This window comes from Drosophila sechellia, unplaced genomic scaffold (genome assembly GCF_004382195.2).
Source record: "Drosophila sechellia strain sech25 unplaced genomic scaffold, ASM438219v1 U_178, whole genome shotgun sequence".
Lineage (NCBI taxonomy): Eukaryota > Metazoa > Arthropoda > Insecta > Diptera > Drosophilidae > Drosophila > Drosophila sechellia.
The window spans coordinates 14,431-31,977 of NW_022611116.1; the positions used below are offsets into that span (position 1 = coordinate 14,431).

At 40.4% G+C, this 17,547-nt stretch overlaps 2 long non-coding RNA genes across 6 annotated transcripts; both read left to right on the top strand.

Moving 5' to 3' along the window:
- The first annotated feature begins 331 nt into the window (after nt 1-331).
- LOC116802607 lies at nt 332-1,117 on the top strand. Its single transcript, XR_004362940.1, has 3 exons — nt 332-369; nt 440-705; nt 764-1,117. It is a non-coding gene; the product is annotated as an uncharacterized LOC116802607 (long non-coding RNA).
- A 5,093-nt stretch (nt 1,118-6,210) lies between these two features.
- On the top strand, nt 6,211-7,027 carry LOC116802606. Of its 5 annotated transcripts, none has more exons than XR_004362939.1 (5): nt 6,211-6,222; nt 6,584-6,658; nt 6,712-6,736; nt 6,790-6,873; nt 6,927-7,027. It is a non-coding gene; the product is annotated as an uncharacterized LOC116802606 (long non-coding RNA). The 5 variants fall into 5 exon arrangements; XR_004362935.1 differs by having other exon boundaries at nt 6,783-6,873; nt 6,927-7,011; XR_004362937.1 differs by having other exon boundaries at nt 6,591-6,658; nt 6,783-6,873; nt 6,927-7,011.
- The last annotated feature ends 10,520 nt before the right edge of the window (nt 7,028-17,547 follow it).

Here is a 17,547-nt window from a genome sequence, read left to right on the forward strand (position 1 = left end):
TAAGGTAAGTACTATATTGGTGTATATTTGTTTATATAGTAGCGTTTATTATTGTTTTTCAGGTACTTTAGGAGGAAACTAGTCTTGGGAGTATTTATTGCTTTTATAATTGCGTTGATTTTTTGATTTTCAGGTACGTTTTGTGAGGGCTAAGTTGGAGGCCCTTGTTATTGTGTTATTGCAGCTGGAATGCCGCAATTTTGGAGTCAACAAGTTTGCAATTAGATAAGTATTACATTTTAAATATAAATTTCCCAGTAATAGCTTGTGTTCCTTTGTTTCAATAGTTGGAATCTTTGAAGCTGGAGCTGCGTGCTTGTCATCAGCAGGATGGAGCTGTCCACTAGCATCTGCTACTTTGTCTGTCCGGTTTGTTATTATTTATGTGTCCTTGATTAATTTATGTATTGCATTCTTATTTGTTTTCCTTTCATTACAGGTTAGGAAGGAATTCTTTGAAGATACACCCTGAGGAAAATTATGCAATTTGGGGACAGATTTTGAAGCTTTTAAATGTGGTGTCAGCTCCGCGCTAGTGATCCTAATTAGTGCAATGGCATCAGGAGGTGGAGACGGCGTCTTAGGATTATTAATTTTTAGTGTTTATAGTCGCGAAAAGTGGCGATTTCATTATGTTTTTGCGAAGCCCGCCTCCTCTTGTCGGTTGCGTTAGATGTGGATCAGCAGTTGGCTGTGGTCAAGTAGGTAAGTGCATTTGATTGTTGTTTAATTTGTTAATGATTAATTGTTTTTTTATTTTTAGGTTTTAGCGTCAGTTCTTGTAGGCGCTCGTCAGTCTGAGTTTTGAGAGAGTTTGGAGGCAGACAGAAGTGCGCTTTTTCATCAGATAAAGATGTCGTTTTAATAGATATAAGTATTTGTAATTTAATTGGATGTATCCATGTCAAGATTGTTGTCTCTTCCTTGAGTAATTAATGCCAATAAAATGTCGATTTTCTTTTCTAAATTGTCGACTCTATTTGCTAAGTTTCTTGTGGGATCGTCCGATAATCCTTTTTGTAGGAAATGATTGGAGTTTCTTGGCGATGGTGTGGCTACATCAATAACTCTTGGTTTAAAACTAGCTCTGGCAGCTCTGCTGGTGGTCGGAGGGCTGTCATTGATAGCTTGGCTGGGATTTGAGTTACCTTTTTCAGGTTCCTGGTCATTTTCTTCACTCCTTTGTTTTCGGAGCATGTCCTGGTAATTTTCCAGATGCCTTTGCGCTGGACTGCTTGTCTTGGATACCAGTCTTGGCTTTGCATTGTTTTTTGAAGTTTTCCTACCCTTTTTGGGTATATTGTTTGAGTTTCGGCGCCATTTATTCAGACGCATCTGAATGGCAGTGTCATGCGAGGAAAATCGTGGCCTTCTGTCGTTAATATTTTGTCGGAAAGGATTTGACATTGACTTTCTGGCTGCCTCCTGGCGAGCTTCAGCGATTGATCTGTTCAGGATCGCTGAGCTGTGTGGCAGCCGTGGGGTATTATTGCGTGGAGGAGGGCCTTGACGTCTATAGAAGTTGTTAGTTGCGTCTTTAATTGTGCGTATTTTGTTTGTGTCAATGTTGTTGGCCGCAAGCTTTTGTTTTTCTGCCTTGTAAACGGGGCATCCCTTGTATGCACTAATGTGCTCTCCAGAGCAGTTGACGCAGGTAGCAGGGGTGGTTCTTGGCTTGGTGCAACAGGATGACAGGTGGTCGCCAGCGCATTTCATGCATTTTGGTGGTCTCATGCACGAGTTTTTGGCATGCCTGTAGCCCTGGCATCTGTAGCATTGGACCGGCTCCCGTGTCCTGTTTTTCCTTTCAATATCCACTCTTTGCCCACCGATTTGTTTGAGTGAGATGATTTTGTCATGACTGCCGTCCTTGGCCGTGACGATCTCCACTTCAAACATGCGCATGGGGCCACCTGTAGCCGGGTTCGTCATATTTCTGACGAAGCGCGCTGAGAATCCGAGCGTCAGCAACTCCTTGACAATCCACGAGCATGGAGTGGAGTGGTGGAGATGTCTGATTACTACTCGGAAGCCCCTCTCGGACTTTGGCTGGTTAGTGAATAGAGGAAAGCCGTTTGCTATAAGGACATCTTTGATTTTGTGGTAGGCGATCATGTCCTTAGCCTGGATCCTGACCCCGTTCCCTTCAGTTGCCCTGGTGGTGTAACTGGAGACTCCTGCTGTATAGTTTAGCTTTTCCAGGAGCGGGACAATTTCTTTGACGTCGTCAACGAGTATGGGTGGCGCTCTGCAGCTTAGTGGCACAAGTTTCCAAGGTGGCAGCTCAGCATCTGTATTTTGAGGGGGTGTCGTCGTTGCGCTGCGTGCAGGAGCATTGGTGCTGCAGGGTAACGGCTGGTGTGAGAGTCGATTCCTGGTTTTGGATTCCTCATATACAGATTTGGCTGCCTTGCTTTGGAAAACGGGTGTGGTGAGAGGTGGGAAAATGCTGGGAGATTTGAAATTTGTGGTCACGCATAATCGTTTATTTGGCGTCTTGAAACTGGAGCAGTCCAGATCGTCGTTAGTTCTCTTGGCCGGGGTTTTCGTAATTGGAGCCGGAACTGAGGGTGCCACAAAAATTGGACCTGTTCCAGCAACCACTTCCGAGAAACTCATGGGCTGCTCGTCTGGGCTCTTGGACGGTGAGTTAAATAAGTCCCGCTTGGCAGCAGGCCGGCTAAAGTTGGGAGTTGTTGTTAAATTCCCCACAGTGGGCATGGGTCTGTTGTTGGATTTTAATTTTAAATCACCCTGAGCATCAGGGCCTAAAGAAGCACTCATATAATGAGGGGAAGTGCTTCTTTTCCCAGTATTTACAGAGCGAATGGTGGGTTTCTTGCTTAGGCTGAGTTTAGAAATGTCTGGCTTAGGGTTAAAAATAGACCAAAAAGCGTTGACGGTTGTACTAGGCCTTTCCTCCTGCTTGCTTTCGTTAATTTGTATAAGTGGGGAATCGATTTCCCCACTGTCAATATCATTGACTTTTTTGAGATAAGAGTCAAGATTGGCAAGCGCGGGAGTTTTGGTGGCTTTATTTATTTGTGTGTGTGTGTGAGTAGGAGGGGAAAAAGCATTAAGTCCAATTTTGGTGGACGAGCTGAGATTTTTCTCTGCGTTGTCGATGTGTGGTAGAGAGGGGAAATTTCCCATAGCGTCGCTCGGTTTGGCGCCTCTTGATTCTGTGTCCGTATTAGTGGCTGCGGCTGCATTGGTGCAGGTCGCTGTGGTGGATAAAAACTGTCTTTGAGTAGCGTAGTTGTTTGAGTGTGCGCATGTATTTGTATGAGTCATTGTGGGGAGTGAATTTCGCTTTTGTATTTGTGAAGAGAATGGAGGAGAAGAAGGCGATTTCCCCTTCGAGATGCTGCTTTTGGCGCCAACATTGACTGCAGCAGTATTGGTGATCGAGAGGGGGTCTCTTTGGGCATTTTTGGCATTTATATTCTCTTTCATATTCAGAGAAAGGGAATTAAAGAAATTCATGGCTACCCAAGAAGAATTATTTGGGCTTTTCTTTTGATTTAAAGGCAATTTCTTCTGGTTAATATTGGTGTTATTAACCAGGGAATTGCCAGACCCGTGAGACATAGGCGAAATATTTACGTGAATAGGGGAAGATTGCTCGCTAGAGGAAATTGAAAGTACCTCGTCTTCAGAGAAAAGGTGGTCAGAACTGGACATGCTTGTTTTTTATTTTATTTGAAATATATATTATTTTATTAAAAATAAAAAATATTGCAATAGTTGTGGTGGTATAATACCCTTGATTTTTGATTTAATGTGTTCTCCGGTTTTTCGTTTCTTTGCTTTGGAATTCCTCCTTCTCTTCTAAAATTTCTCCAGGTGTAATTTCTTCCTTTCCCTCTGCTTTCCTTCTCCTGGTTTCCTTTGGTTGGGGCGGCGTCTTTTCGCGGTTTTTTTTTCACGGTTGCACAATTACTGTTTATTTATTCGTTTTCTTTAGACCACTCAATGTTAATTGTTGTCGCGGTTTATTACTTTGCGGCCGGAAGACAATTTATAACAATTAATTTGTCTATTGACGAACGAATTTTGTTAAGTTTGCGCGTGAAAGTAATAGGCAAGCGTTTTTTTTTTTGGAGTTTGTAGGTGGAGGTACGGAGACAGAATGAATTCTGTTCCGCATCCACAATTTATTTTGCCTTTGATTACATTTATGCAATATGTAGGTACAATTATTTGAATTTAGAGTTTAACATTGCATGGGGTGAGTTTGGGGCTTGGACATAGTTAGTATTAATGTAGTATTTTGTTAGTTTAAATTTCAACAGTAACATGGACTGGTAACATTTTAAAATTTGCATGGTTTGTTTACATTTAACAATTGGATTATTTTACAATAGATTTTGCAATTTTGACTATCATTGTTGTTTAATTTATTTATTTTCAGGTACCCCTGCCAGAAGGACAGGAGCGCCGAGTCGTTGGAATCGTCAGGAGTCATCACGGGCAGGCGCCTGTAGTGTGTTGGCTGTGATTTGTTGTGGCCGCTGGAGGAGCGCAGCTTGCAACGAGCTCGTCCCGGTCGGTGCTGCAAGCAGTTGCATAAGTTTTGAAGAAGCTAGAATCCCGCGCAGCCGTCATTGGGATGTAATGGAGCTGCTGTCAACATGGTGGTGGAAACGAAGGTTGCACGGTGCGCCGCGTCCTGTGGCCATTGCGTCGGGACTGGCAGCTAGGAGCTTCCAGATCAGGAAAAGTTGCCGAGGACCGCCGCATCGGAAGAGGTCATGGTGTTTCAGGATGTTCCGGGTCAAGGATTGTTGTCGGGGACCGTAGCAGCGATTTGGGCCATGGAATTGAATGTAAAGATACATTTTAGGTAAGTATTACATTTGTTAATTGTTTTTGTGGTTTCATTGGTTTTCTTTTGTATTTTTCAGGGGCCCAGGCTGAACGATATTTGGAGGTAAGTATTATGTTTGTATTTGTTTATTTATATAGTTGTATTAATTATTGTTATTCAGGTGTGTTTTTTTTTAGGTAGGCTGTTCTGAAGGTGGGTATTATGTTTGTTTTTAAATTGTATTAAATTTTTGTTTTTGTTTTGTTTTCAGGTGCGTTTGTAGCAGCTAATTTAGAGGCCGTCGTAGCTGTGATGCCGTGGTTTTTGGGTTCTTCAAGCTTGCGATTAATATGGAGGTGAGTATTAAATTTGTTGTTATAATTGCATTAATAAGTTTGTAATTATAATTGCATTAATATTTGTTTTTGTTTTCAGGTACATTTGTTGCAGCTTTTATTGAGGCCGTCGCAGCTGAGATCCCGTGGTTTTGAGTTCTTCACGTTTGAGATTAATCTGGAGGTAAGTATTGTGTTTGTTATTATAATTGCTTTAATATTTGTTTAAGTTTTCAGGTACGTTTGTAGCAGCTGATATTAAAGCCGTCGCAGCTGGTATGCCAAGGTTTGCGATTAATCTAGAGGTAAGTATTGTGTTTGTTATTTTAATTTCATTAATATTTGTTTTTGTTTTCAGGTACCAGTTTGCGATTAGTCTGGAGGTAAGTATTAAGTTTGTAGTTATAATTGCATTAATATTTGTTTAAGTTTTCAGGTACGTTTGTAGCAGCTAATATTAAGGCCATCGCTGCTGGAATGCAATGGTTTTGGATTCTACAAGTTTGCGATTAATCTGGAGGTAAGTATTATGTTTGTTTTTATAATTTCATTAATATTGGTTTATGTTTTGTAGTAGTTTGTAGTTATAATTGCATTAATATTTGTTTTAGTTTTCAGGTACGTTTGTAGCAGCTAATATTAAGGCCATCGCTGCTGGAATGCAATGGTTTTGGATTCTACAAGTTTGCGATTAATCTGGAGGTAAGTATTATGTTTGTTTTTATAATTTCATTAATATTGGTTTATGTTTTCAGGTGCGTTGTTTGCAGCTAATGTTATTTCCGTCGATTATAGTTTGTAGCTTGTATCTTAATAAATTAGGGATTAATTGTAAATAAATGTATTTTGGTTTTAATTGCTTTTATTAATTTGTGAAGACTGTTTATTTTGGTCAGCTTCGGGTTCGTAGTCTGGGATTACTATTTTGATTACAGTGGTGGGTTGTCCGAGCATTAATTCAAGAATTGCATTAATATTTGTTTTAGTTTTCAGGTACGTTTGTAGCAGCTAATATTAAGGCCATCGCTGCTAAAATGCAATGGTTTTGGATTCTACAAGTTTGCGATTAATCTGGAGGTAAGTATTATGTTTGTTTTTATAATTTCATTAATATTGGTTTATGTTTTCAGGTGCGTTGGTTGCAGTTAATGTTATTTCCGTCGATTATAGTTTGTAGCTTGTATCTTAATAAATTAGGGATTAATTGTAAATAAATGTATTTTGGTTTTAGTTGCTTTTATTAATTTGTGAAGACTGTTTATTTTGGTCAGCTTCGGGTTCGTAGTCTGGGATTACTATTTTGATTACAGTGGTGGGTTGTCCGAGCATAAATTCAAGAATTTCCCCTCTGGTCCTTAGTCCTTTTCTGAATTTATTGAGATTAATCTGGAGGTAAGTATTGTGTTTGTTATTATAATTGCTTTAATATTTGTTTAAGTTTTCAGGTACGTTTGTAGCAGCTGATATTAAAGCCGTCGCAGCTGGTATGCCAAGGTTTGCGATTAATCTAGAGGTAAGTATTGTGTTTGTTATTTTAATTTCATTAATATTTGTTTTTGTTTTCAGGTACCAGTTTGCGATTAGTCTGGAGGTAAGTATTAAGTTTGTAGTTATAATTGCATTAATATTTGTTTCAGTTTTCAGGTACGTTTGTAGCAGCTAATATTAAGGCCATCGCTGCTGGGATGCCGTGGCTTTGGATTCCACAAGTTTGCGATTAATCTGGAGGTAAGTATTATGTTTGTTGTTATAATTTCATTAATATTTGTTTATGTTTTCAGGTGCGTTGGGTGCAGCTAATGTTATATCAGTCGATTATAGTTTGTAGCTTGTATCTTAATAAATTATTAATTAATTGTAAATAAATGTATTTTGGTTTTAATTGCTTTTATTAATTTATGAAGACTGTTTATTTTGGTCAGTTTCGGGTTCGTAGTCTGGGATTACTATTTTGATTACAGAGGTGGGTTGTCCGAGCATTAATTCAAGAATTTCCTCTCTGGTCCTTAGTCCTTTTCTGAATAATTTGCTGTAATAATTTATTTCAAGTTCACACCATCTGTCTGGTGGTCCCTTCTCTAAAGCTTTTCTCCTATCGGCTTTTTCCTTTTCCACTCTCATTTTCTCAGCTATTGATTGCCTTATTTCTAATTCTTGGTCAGCAATCAGGAGGAGTGTTGGAAGGGTCTGTCTGTATTTGGTTCTCATTTTGACGACTATTTCAGCTTCCTCGTTTTTTGTATAATCATGTATGGAGCTATAGGTGGGTTCCGCAGGTGGTTTTGGTTGGTGTTGTTGAAGAGGCAGGAAATATTTTGAAAATTGCTTGGCGTATCTGCTTCTGCTTGGTTCCAGTCTGGTAGGCTTGTAGGCATTGATTAGGAGGTCATATATTAGAGGGTTTTCATGGTCAGTAAGGGAGTTGGCGTAGCGTTGGCTTGCTTTGTCAAAAATTTCCTCGAATGATTTAATGTTATAAATTGTCCTAATGGTTGCTTGTCTCGTATATCTGCTGGCGTTAATGATTCGTCTGATAAATTTGTTTTCCATTGTTTGAATTTTATTTGCTTGGGTGTCCGATACCAGAGAGCCCCATATTGCAATGGCGTAATGCCAGATTGGGGAGACAATTTGTTTCCAGAGGAGAACCTTTGCGTTTTTAGGTAGGTGGCTATTTTTTCCTACTAGCCATTCTAGTTTTTTGTAAGCAGCTATAGTTTTTCCTTTTAGCAGCGTTATGTGTGCCCCAAAGGTCAGTTTTCTATCTAGCATGAGCCCGAGATAGCGTTGCTTGTTTAATTTGGCGGCTCTTTGTCCATTAATTGTTGGAGGAGTGTATGTATTTGTTTCTTCTCTTTTTAGGGAGAAGAGAATGTGTCCAGTTTTTTTTGCATTAATTGCTATGTCCCATTTTTTTGACCATCTACAGAAAACATTAAGGTAATTTTGATTTAGGTTAATCGCAATATTGGTATATTTAGACCGGCTAAGAATTATGGTATCGTCTGCATATGTAGCTAAGATAGTATTTGTTTGGTTGTAATCGGGGAAGGATATGTGGCGCATATAGTCTTTTACGATTGGGTAGGGCATATCAGATGAGTATATTGAGTAGAGGACCGGGCCCAGTATGCTGCCCTGAGGAACTCCTGCTCTAATTTTACCTATCCTAGACGTCGTTTCACCGTCGATCCTGACAGAGAAGGTTCTATTAGATAAATAGTTTTCAAGTAGGTCAAATAGGTATCTGGGAATGAGTCTGGATAATTTATATAGTAGGCCGTCGTGCCAGACTCTGTCAAAGGCTTCCGTAATGTCAAGGAAAGTGGCAGAGCAGACATCTTTCTCTTCAAAGGCTTTTAGAATAAATTGAGTCACCCTGGCTAGCTGATGTTCCGTTCCGTGGTCCTTTCTGAATCCGAATTGGTGGGATGGGATTGCTTTGGCAAAGTAATCAATGTCGTACAGTCGTTTCAGTAGTATTCTTTCGAGTAGTTTAGAAAGGCCAGAGAGTAAGCTAATTGGTCGGTAGGAATTTAGAGCAAAAGGTGATTTCCCTGGTTTGGGAATCATTGAGATGCTTGCGTGCTTCCATTTGTTTGGGAAATGTCCAATTTTCAGGATGTTGTTATAAATAAGTATTAGGTATAATCTGGCTTTGGTGGGTAGGTTTTTTAAGGTTTTGTTGTTAAGATTGTCAGTTCCTGGGGCTTTTTTTAATTCCAGTGAGTTTATCAGCTCATTTAGTTCGGCCAGCGTGACTGGCTTGAAGGTGCTGTTACCAGATTCGCCGATCGTATCTAAAGATCTGAATTTTTCTAATTCACTTCTGACGAAATCCCTGTCTTTGGCATCGTTATTTTGATTTGGCTTGAAGCGGGACTCAAGGTGGGCTGCAAAAGCTTCAGCTTTTTCATCTAAGGTCCTGGTCCAGGGGTAGTCAGTTCTTAGGCGGTTGTCTTCATTTTCCTTTTTAATCGGCCAGCAGGGTCGGGGTTGCTTTTTGATTGTGTTTGTAGTTTTCCATAGTTTTTGCATTCTATATCGGTCGGTGGTATCAATGTCCTGAAGGTTGCGGTTGAGGAGTTTAAGTTTGAGCTTTCTGATTTCTTTAGACAGTCTATTTTGCACGTTTTTAAACCATCTTCGGGCTTCGTCAGTTCCTACTGCCCTAAAGATTCTATTTAGCTCCTTTTTCTCCTCTAGTAACCTTTTAGTAGCATCATCTAGTCTTGGCTTTGTGGGTCTTCTTGAAGAGTTGTAGTTGCGCAATAATTGGGGGCGATTTGATGGGGTGGCTTCATTGGCTGCTGATTTTATATTGTTGATAAGAATGTCTATGCAATCGTCAATGTCCTGTCCTGTGCGTATTTCCGTATTTAGTAATATTTTGTTTTCTAGATTTTTCTTGAATTTCGTGAGATTTGTTCTTTTTTGTATAATTGCATTGTTTGTTGTGTTATTGAGTTGCCAGTCGGTGTCGTCGGGACATATGACTATTTGGATAGGGAGGTGGTCCGAGCTGAGTTCATCTGTAGAGTAGGTTTTTAGACTTTGAGTGTGGAAGCCCTTGCATATTGCAAAGTCCAATGCAGAGGGCTGTTTTTTCTTGTCAAAAGGAAAGTGTGTGGCTTGGCCGGTGGCCACTATGTCAAGGTCTTTTCTTGCAAGGATTGACTGAGACAGGGATCTTCCCTTAGCGCAAGATAAATAGTTACCCCAGAGTCTGTGTTTGCAGTTCCAATCGCCGCCAAGTACAAATTTAGTTTTTCCGTCGAGGAGCATGTCAAAGTGGTTAAAAAGCTTTGAGAATTGCTCAGTGGTCCATTTAAATACAGGTGGGCAGTATATTGGGGCAACAATTGTCATGTTTGCGCGTATGCGACTTGAAGGTATAAGTGCTATGGGTGCGCTTTGCAAGAAATCAGTCTCTATTGGATTAAGGCAGGTGTGTCGAACGTTTTGATTGATGATGGTAGCCGTGCCGCCTTTTCTGCGTGAAGTAGGGTTTTGTGCTAGGTATGTGTGGAAACCTTTGAAGTTTAGTGCGTTGGAATTTCGCTCTAACCTGGTTTCTGTTACTAGCATAATTTGGATACCTTCTTTTTTAATGTAGGCCTCCAGTTCATTTGTTTTATTAGTAATTCCGCATGCGTTCCAATATCCTATTTTAAGGGTATTGAAAGATTGTCCGTTGTTTAGATTTATAGTCATAGTGAGAGTTTAATTTGCGTTAAGGATTTGAAGATTCAGGAGGTCATGAGGTGTGCTAAGGTAGGCTCTTTGTTAGATTCGAGGCACTTGAATAAAAGTTCCATTAGGCTGTCAATTTTCTTTTCAATATTTTCCACTCGTAGTGTAAGACTTTTACTGTGGTGGTCAGAGGGACTTTTTTGCGGATTAGAGTGAGTGTCCATAGGCGTGGGGATGTTGTCTTCTATAATCCTTGGCTTAAGGAATGCTCTGGCAGCTCTGCTGGTGGTCGGCGGGCTGCCATCGTCTACTCTCCTTATGTTTGTTGTCTTTTCTTCGGGCTCATGGTCCTTGCGTTCACGTCTTGCTTTGCGGAGCTTGTCCTGGAAGCGTTCCAGGTGCCTTTGTGCCGGGTTGCTCGTCATGTTAGGTCGTCGTGAATTTGGCTTATCTTTGGGATTGATCGTGCCTTTATTGGAGACATTGTCTGGATTGCGGCGCCATTTACTCAGTCGCTTCTGGATGGCCAAGTTGTGGGAAGATAGGCGAGGCTGGATTTGCCTTTCATCGTTTCTGTTTTGCCGGAAAGGGTTCTTCCAAAATGCTCTTGTTGTGTTTTGACGGGATTCAGCTGTTGTCCTATTGAATAATGATGAGCTGAAAGGCAGCCGGGGGGTGTTGTTGCGAGAGGGAGGGTACTGTCGACCATAGTTGTTTGTGTTAGCATCCTTGATTGTCCGTATTTTGTTGATGTTGATGTTGTTAACTGCCAGTTTTCGTTTTTCAGCCTTATAAGCAGGGCATCCCTTATACGCACTTATATGCTCTCCAGAGCAGTTAGCGCAGGTGGCGGGTGTGTATTTTGGTTTGGTGCAATAGGATGACAGGTGATCGCCAGCGCATTTCATGCATCTTGGTGGCCTCATGCATGAGTTTTTGGCATGCCTGTAGCCCTGGCATCTGTAGCACTGGACCGGCTCCCGTGTCCTGTTTTTTCTTTCAATGTCTACCCTTTGCCCACCAATTTGTTTAAGTGAGATAATTTTGTCATGACTGCCGTCCTGGGCCATGACGATCTCCACTTCAAACATGCGCATGGGGCCACCTGTAGCCGGATTCGTCATATTACTGACGAAGCGCGCAGAGAAACCGAGCTTCAGCAACTCCTGAACAATCCACGAGCATGGAGTGGAGTGGTGGAGATGTCTGATTACTACTCGGAAACCTCTCTCGGACTTTGGCTGGTTGGTGGATAGAGGGAAGCCGTTGGCTGAAAGGACATCTTTGATTTTTTGGTAGGCGGTCATGTCCTTGGCCTGGATCCTGACCCCGTTCCCTTCAATTGCCCTAGTGGTGTAGCTGGAGACTCCTGCTGTATAATTTAACTTTTCTAGTAGCGGGACAATTTCTTTGATATCGTTGACGATTATGGGAGGTGCTCTGCGGCTTTTAGGCACAAGTTTCCAAGGTGGCAGCTCTGCATCTGTGTTTTGAGGGGGAGGCGTCGTTTCGCTGCGAGCAGGATCATTGATGCTGCAGGGTAACGGCTGGTGGGGGGGACGATTCCTGGTTTTAGATTCCTCATATACAGATTTGGCTGCCTTACTTTGGAAAACGGGTGTGGTGAGGGGGGGGGAAAATGCTGGGAGATTCGAAATTGTAGTTCGCGCATAGTCTTTTATTTGGCGTCTTGAAGCTGGAGCAGTCTAAGTCGTCATTAGTCCTCTTGGCCGGGGTTTTTGTAGTAGGGGCCGGAACTGAGGGTGCCACAAAGGTTGGACCTGTTCCAGCAACCACTTCCGAGAAACTCATGGGCTGCACGTCTGGGCTCCTGGAAGGTGATTTGAATAAATCCCGCTTAGCAGTAGGCCGACTAAGGGTGCGGGCTGTTGTTTGATTCACCACAGAGGGCATGGCGCTGTTGTTTGGTTTTAATTTTAAATCGCCCTGAGCATCGGGGCGTAAAGAAGCATTCCTTTGGTGAGGGGAAATACTTCTTTTCCCAGTATTTACGGAGCGATTGGTGGGTTTCCTGCTTAGGCTGAGTTTAGAAATGTCCGGCTTAGGGTTAGAAATAGACCAAAAAGCGTTGACGGTTGTACTAGGCCTTTCCTCCTGCTTGCTTTCGTTAATTTGTATAAGTGGGGAATCGATTTCCCCACTGTCAATATCATTGGCTTTTTTGAGATAAGAGTCAAGATTGGCAAGCGCGGGAGTTTTGGTGGCTTTATTTATTTGTGTGTGTGTGTGAGTAGGAGGGGAAAAAGCATTAAGTCCAATTTTGGTGGACGAGCTGAGATTTTTCTCTGCGTTGTCGATGTGTGGTAGAGAGGGGAAATTTCCCATAGCGTCGCTCGGTTTGGCGCCTCTTGATTCTGTGTCCGTATTAGTGGCTGCGGCTGCATTGGTGCAGGTCGCTGTGGTGGATAAAAACTGTCTTTGAGTAGCGTAGTTGTTTGAGTGTGCGCATGTATTTGTATGAGTCATTGTGGGGAGTGAATTTCGCTTTTGTATTTGTGAAGAGAATGGAGGAGAAGAAGGCTTTTTTTTTTTTTTTTTTTCATTTTCAACGTCTGGTGACGTTGTCATTTTATTGTCCTCTGATTTTTGCTTAAAATATATAGTGACAATTTGTGGCAAATTACATTTTCGGATTTTTTGGCTGCAGATATGCATGCCATAGATTAAAGTAAAAATTTATCATTAAAAATTGCGGGAGACATTTTTGAAATTACTTGGCGGCTGTTTTGCGCGCCATGGTTCTAGTGTGGAATTTAAATTTGAATATTACTTAGGATATAGCATATGGAAAAGGAAAAATAGTTATGGTAAGTAAATTTTTAAAAAATGTTTAACAATGATGAGTCTCTAGCTGATGGCGGTGATTTACATTAATTTATAATTTAAGTTTGCATTTTTTACTTTGTAGGTGGAGGTACGGAGACAGAATGAATTCTGTTCCGCATCCACAATTTATTTTGCCTTTGATTACATTTATGCAATATGTAGGTACAATTATTTGAATTTAGAGTTTAACATTGCATGGGGTGAGTTTGGGGCTTGGACATAGTTAGTATTAATGTAGTATTTTGTTAGTTTAAATTTCAACAGTAACATGGACTGGTAACATTTTAAAATTTGCATGGTTTGTTTACATTTAACAATTGGATCTTTTTACAATAGATTTTGCAATTTTGACTATCATTGTTGTTTAATTTATTTATTTTCAGGTACCCCTGCCAGAAGGACAGGAGCGCCGAGTCGTTGGAATCGTCAGGAGTCATCACGGGCAGGCGCCTGTAGTGTGTTGGCTGTGATTTGTTGTGGCCGCTGGAGGAGCGCCGCTTGCAACGAGCTCGTCCCGGTCGGTGTTGCAAGCAGTTGCATAAGTTTTGAAGAAGCTAGAATCCCGCGCAGCCGTCATTGGGATGTAATGGAGCTGCTGTCAACATGGTGGTGGAAACGAAGGTTGCACGGTGCGCCGCGTCCTGTGGCCATTGCGTCGGGACTGGCAGCTAGGAGCTTCCAGATCAGGAAAAGTTGCCGAGGACCGCCGCATCGGAAGAGGTCATGGTGTTTCAGGATGTTCCGGGTCAAGGATTGTTGTCGGGGACCGTAGCAGCGATTTGGGCCATGGAAATGAATGTAAAGATAAATTTTAGGTAAGTATTACATTTGTTAATTGTTTTTGTGGTTTCATTGGTTTTCTTTTGTATTTTTCAGGGGCCCAGGCTGAACGATATTTGGAGGTAAGTATTATGTTTGTATTTGTTTGTTTATATAGTTGTATTAATTATTGTTATTCAGGTGTGTTTTTTTTTTTTAGGTAGGCTGTTCTGAAGGTGGGTATTATGTTTGTTTTTAAATTGTATTAAATTTTTGTTTTTGTTTTGTATTCAGGTGCGTTTGTAGCAGCTAATTTAGAGGCCGTCGTAGCTGTGATGCCGTGGTTTTTGGGTTCTTCAAGCTTGCGATTAATATGGAGGTGAGTATTAAATTTGTTGTTATAATTGCATTAATAAGTTTGTAATTATAATTGCATTAATATTTGTTTTTGTTTTCAGGTACATTTGTTGCAGCTTTTATTGAGGCCGTCGCAGCTGAGATCCCGTGGTTTTGAGTTCTTCACGTTTGAGATTAATCTGGAGGTAAGTATTGTGTTTGTAATTATAATTGCTTTAATATTTGTTTAGGTTTTCAGGTACGTTTGTAGCAGCTGATATTAAAGCCGTCGCAGCTGGTATGCCAAGGTTTGCGATTAATCTAGAGGTAAGTATTGTGTTTGTTATTTTAATTTCATTAATATTTGTTTTTGTTTTCAGGTACCAGTTTGCGATTAGTCTGGAGGTAAGTATTAAGTTTGTAGTTATAATTGCATTAATATTTGTTTTAGTTTTCAGGTACGTTTGTAGCAGCTAATATTAAGGCCATCGCTGCTGGAATGCAATGGTTTTGGATTCTACAAGTTTGCGATTAATCTGGAGGTAAGTATTATGTTTGTTTTTATAATTTCATTAATATTGGTTTATGTTTTGTAGTAGTTTGTAGTTATAATTGCATTAATATTTGTTTTAGTTTTCAGGTACGTTTGTAGCAGCTAATATTAAGGCCATCGCTGCTGGAATGCAATGGTTTTGGATTCTACAAGTTTGCGATTAATCTGGAGGTAAGTATTATGTTTGTTTTTATAATTTCATTAATATTGGTTTATGTTTTCAGGTGCGTTGGTTGCAGCTAATGTTATTTCCGTCGATTATAGTTTGTAGCTTGTATCTTAATAAATTAGGGATTAATTGTAAATATTAGACCACTTGCGATTAATCTAGAGGTAAGTATTGTGTTTGTTATTTTAATTTCATTAATATTTGTTTTTGTTTTCAGGTACCAGTTTGCGATTAGTCTGGAGGTAAGTATTAAGTTTGTAGTTATAATTGCATTAATATTTGTTTTAGTTTTCAGGTACGTTTGTAGCAGCTAATATTAAGGCCATCGCTGCTGGGATGCCGTGGCTTTGGATTCCACAAGTTTGCGATTAATCTGGAGGTAAGTATTATGTTTGTTGTTATAATTTCATTAATATTTGTTTATGTTTTCAGGTGCGTTGGGTGCAGCTAATGTTATATCAGTCGATTATAGTTTGTAGCTTGTATCTTAATAAATTATTAATTAATTGTAAATAAATGTATTTTGGTTTTAATTGCTTTTATTAATTTATGAAGACTGTTTATTTTGGTCAGTTTCGGGTTCGTAGTCTGGGATTACTATTTTGATTACAGAGGTGGGTTGTCCGAGCATTAATTCAAGAATTTCCTCTCTGGTCCTTAGTCCTTTTCTGAATAATTTGCTGTAATAATTTATTTCGAGTTCACACCATCTGTCTGGTGGTCCCTTCTCTAAAGCTTTTCTCCTATCGGCTTTTTCCTTTACCACTCTCATTTTCTCAGCTATGGATTGCCTTATTTCTAATTCTTGGTCAGCAATCAGGAGGAGTGTTGGAAGGGTCTGTCTGTATTTGGTTCTCATTTTGACGACTATTTCAGCTTCCTCGTTTTTTGTATAATCATGTATGGAGCTATAGGTGGGTTCCGCAGGTGGTTTTGGTTGGTGTTGTTGAAGAGGCAGGAAATATTTTGAGAATTGCTTGGCGTATCTGCTTCTGCTTGGTTCCAGTCTGGTAGGCTTGTAGGCATTGATTAGGAGGTCATTTATTAGAGGGTTTTCATGGTCAGTAAGGGAGTTGGCGTAGCGTTGGCTTGCTTTGTCAAAAATTTCCTCGAATGATTTAATGTTATAAATTGTCCTAATGGTTGCTTGTCTCGTATATCTGCTGGCGTTAATGATTCGTCTGATAAATTTGTTTTCCATTGTTTGAATTTTATTTGCTTGGGTGTCCGATACCAGAGAGCCCCATATTGCAATGGCGTAATGCCAGATTGGGGAGACAATTTGTTTCCAGAGGAGAACCTTTGCGTTTCTAGGTAGGTGGCTATTTTTTCCTACTAGCCATTCTAGTTTTTTGTAAGCAGCTATTGTTTTTCCTTTTAGCAGCGTTATGTGTGCCCCAAAGGTCAGTTTTCTATCTAGCATGAGCCCGAGATAGCGTTGCTTGTTTAATTTGGCGGCTCTTTGTCCATTAATTGTTGTAGGAGTGTATGTATTTGTTTCTTCTCTTTTTAGGGAGAAGAGAATGTGTCCAGTTTTTTTTGCATTAATTGCTATGTCCCATTTTTTTGACCATCTACAGAAAACATTAAGGTAATTTTGATTTAGGTTAATCGCAATATTGGTATATTTAGACCGGCTAAGAATTATGGTATCGTCTGCATATGTAGCTAAGATAGTATTTGTTTGGTTGTAATCGGGGAAGGATATGTGGCGCATATAGTCTTTTACGATTGGGTAGGGCATATCAGATGAGTATATTGAGTAGAGGACCGGGCCCAGTATGCTGCCCTGAGGAACTCCTGCTCTAATTTTACCTATCCTAGACGTCGTTTCACCGTCGATCCTGGCAGAGAAGGTTCTATTAGATAAATAGTTTTCAAGTAGGTCAAATAGGTATCTGGGAATGAGTCTGGATAATTTATATAGTAGGCCGTCGTGCCAGACTCTGTCAAAGGCTTCCGTAATGTCAAGGAAAGTGGCAGAGCAGACATCTTTCTCTTCAAAGGCTTTTAGAATAAATTGAGTCACCCTGGCTAGCTGATGTTCCGTTCCGTGGTCCTTTCTGAATCCGAATTGGTGGGATGGGATTGCTTTGGCAAAGTAATCAATGTCGTACAGTCGTTTCAGTAGTATTCTTTCGAGTAGTTTAGAAAGGCCAGAGAGTAAGCTAATTGGTCGGTAGGAATTTAGAGCAAAAGGTGATTTCCCTGGTTTGGGAATCATTGAGATGCTTGCGTGCTTCCATTTGTTTGGGAAATGTCCAATTTTCAGGATGTTGTTATAAATAAGTATTAGGTATAATCTGGCTTTGGTGGGTAGGTTTTTTAAGGTTTTGTTGTTAAGATTGTCAGTTCCTGGGGCTTTTTTTAATTCCAGTGAGTTTATCAGCTCATTTAGTTCGGCCAGCGTGACTGGCTTGAAGGTGCTGTTACCAGATTCGCCGTTCGTATCTAAAGATCTGAATTTTTCTAATTCACTTCTGACGAAATCCCTGTCTTTGGCGTCGTTATTTTGATTTGGCTTGAAGCGGGACTCAAGGTGGGC